General features: G+C 43.6%; 1 long non-coding RNA gene across 1 annotated transcript; it reads right to left on the bottom strand.

Moving 5' to 3' along the window:
* Nucleotides 1–955: 955 nt before the first annotated feature.
* On the bottom strand, nucleotides 956–2,778 carry LOC306834887. Its single transcript, XR_013780545.1, has 2 exons — nucleotides 2,435–2,778; nucleotides 956–1,380 (listed from the first exon to the last, which is right to left on the bottom strand). It is a non-coding gene; the product is annotated as an uncharacterized lncRNA (long non-coding RNA).
* Between the last annotated feature and the right edge of the window lie 224 nt (nucleotides 2,779–3,002).

Genomic DNA, 3,002 nt, shown 5'->3' with positions numbered 1-3,002 from the left:
AGTCTCAACTCATGGATATATTTCAGTTCAAATGGGGCCCATTGTACAGCTGTAACACGTGTCAGGATCATCATCATTAGGTCCATGATGAGAAACTAGAAATGAATGACGTATCTTTAGATTAGAAACCCTTTCTCTAATGGTTTCCCCAGAGGCAGATATAGAATAAATCTATCTGCCACTATATCTAATTGGGGTAGACAAAATAAATCTGTGATCTATGATCACAGAATGAGTAGCCTCAAAATCAACCATAAATTTAAATTTAACCAGTTTCCCCAAAATTTCTATCGTAAAAACACAGGTTCGTTTTGAAATGCGGGAATCAAATCAAAATAACATAAGTACCCAAAATAAGTAAATAAACAAAAGTTCCTAAAACATAAGTGAATAAACACAAGTTTCTAAAAAAATAAGTAAATAAACACATTTCTAAAAATAAGTAAATATGTTTCTAAAAAATAAGTAAATAAACACATTTCTGGCAGGGGTTGTGTTTGTAACTCTAAGTGTGTTAATGCCTCCTGTGTGTGTAACCTATGTGAATCAGTAGAAGCAGGCGCCGTTTCAACAGAGTGTAGCAGTGTGTGTGTGTGTGTGGTATCTCACGCCCCTGGGCAGGACCCTCAGCAACCGGGTTGACGTCTGCACCTGGAGTCCCAACCTCCCGTCCGTCCCCACCGGTGGCTCCTCCTTCAGCTCCTCCTCGCTGCGGGCAATCGTCCCTTCAACGGTCAGGTTGCCAGCAGTAATGGTACACGTCAGAATGTCAGTCAAGGGCTCGGCCCCCTTCGCATCCGTGTCTTTGGGACAGGCCCTGGAAACGGGCAGCTTATGCAACAGTGTCTCTCTTTTCTTTTCTGCTCCCTTCTCGCTCATTCACCACGTCCTGAGCGTGTAAAACGTGTCTTTGGAGCTCTCCATACCGTACACCATGACGCCATGTCTGCCTTGCAACATCCATAATCCATAATGTGGTTGCAGAGGAGGCCTGAGTGACGGTTAAAGGCTTCCGTCAGGCAATGCAGGAAATCAGCAGCTTGCTTCTCTGGGCGCTGCATAACACTCCTGATAGCGCTGGTATCAGTGTTTCTGAAGAATTCGTCTCTCAGGTCTCGGGTCAGAGTAGCAACAGCAGCTTTGTATTCCAGTGTCTGTGTTATTCCCATCTGGATGCTTTGCTCTTTGGTCTGGAGCTGGCAATGTTAGGGCTGTCATAACGTTGCGATGTTGGAGAACCGTCAGCTGGGCCCTGTTGACCATGGGAGGAGGCTGGTCATCTGGTTCCGGCTGGTCTGGTTCCAGTGGTGGCAGGGACGGCGGCATGGGAGGGTAGGAGTCCAGGTCCGAGTCCGTCACCCTGAGGGCCTGCAATGGTGCCTGCAATGGGGCATATAAGGAGACAGGCGTGAGGTATCACTAGACCTATATGGAGGTGGGCTGAACTGGTTTTTTCTTCCAGTTACATCTCCACCTTAAACTCTTCCCTCTGCCATCTTTTACATGACCTTTTTTCCTCTCTCTCTTTTGCAGCGAGAGTCTCACTGCAGTTTTCCACATTGTCATGCATTTGCTATGACTCCCATATCTTTTCAAATCCTTAACTTTCACCTTTACCTTTTTCTTTTATTTATACTGTCTTTATTTATATTATTATTATTATTATTATTATTATTATTACTATTATTATAACTGATTTAAGTTCAACGAAACTCATTCTGGAAATCCATATTCAATCATCCACTCATTCAGACATTCGAAACATTTTTCACCGTATTTGTTTTTTTGTTGTTTGTTTGTTTTTTCCCTTTTTTCCTGTTTTCTCTTTTTCTTTTTTCTTTTATATCATAATATTACACAATGGACTGTCGGGGAAAGGCACTTGACACTTTGTGGATCCGGACCCCCCTGTTACAGTCAAGACGTCTCTTGCTGGCTTTCCTAACTTTATAGTGCCGAAATGCTAAGGGCACTGGCTTGCCACGAGGATATTCTCACCCTTTGAACATCCCTGGAAAGTCCCCTGATTCTTCACTTTTATAGTGCTCGAAATCATAAGAGCACTGAGTCCCCCGGAGAAAATCCAGAGCTCCTAGCTTCATAAAGTTTGAAATACTAAGAGCACCTTGAATTTCCCACTGGGAAGTCTGATTCCTTTTATATTTTTTAGTGCTCGAAATCATAAGAACACTGATGAGTCTCCAAGAAAAATCCCTGATTTCTATTCTTTATAGTGCATGTAAATCATAAGAACACTCAATTTTCCCCCTGGAAAATCTCCGGATTTCAGATTTTATTGTGCTTGAAATCATAAAAGCACTGATCTTTTCTTGGAAAGTCCCTGATTTTCTCTCTTTATAGTGCTTGAAATCATAAAAACACCCGTCTTCCCTTTCCCAGAAAGTCCATAATTATGATTTGAATAGTATCTCACCCAGTATTCTCTCGGATCAAGTCCGTTGGATCCAGGCGGCCGTAGACGCAGGAAACGAGATTCCGGCTCCCCTGTTCAAACAGGTGGACTGAGTTTTTTTCCTCAGGCTGGCCAAGCACCGTTCTCCCGTTCCCCTCGTGTAGCAGCTCGCTGGATCCTGCCGACAACGCCAAATTGTTGTGGAATTTTTTCCATTACCAAAGAGTGAAAATAAAGAGTGAGAAGATCTATTTAAAAAGGAACCCCAAGATCGATCTGGTCTCAATGAACATTTATTCGAAGGCAAGATAAGCGTTCGAAGACCCCTCTCTCACACGGTGAGGAGAGAAAGAGGCCCCGAGAAAAGGCAAACATAAAAACTTATACTTTTCCATCACATTACACAGATCACTCCCCCATCACGCCACATAGAGCCACGGCCCACCTGGCAGGGCACCATCTATCCCCTAGTGTGAGAAAAGAGACTACATGACTATTTACCATCTCCCAAGGCTGAGAAGGAGCTGGAGTCCAGTGAGAAAGAGCCTGGGTGACTCTTCCCACATGTACAGAGTGTGAGAAACAGAAT

Source organism: Symphodus melops (genome assembly GCF_947650265.1).
Source record: "Symphodus melops genome assembly, chromosome: 14".
In the NCBI taxonomy this organism is placed as follows: domain Eukaryota; kingdom Metazoa; phylum Chordata; class Actinopteri; order Labriformes; family Labridae; genus Symphodus; species Symphodus melops.
The sequence above is the reverse complement of the archived record's forward strand: the minus strand, read 5'-3'. Positions and strand labels throughout refer to the sequence as shown.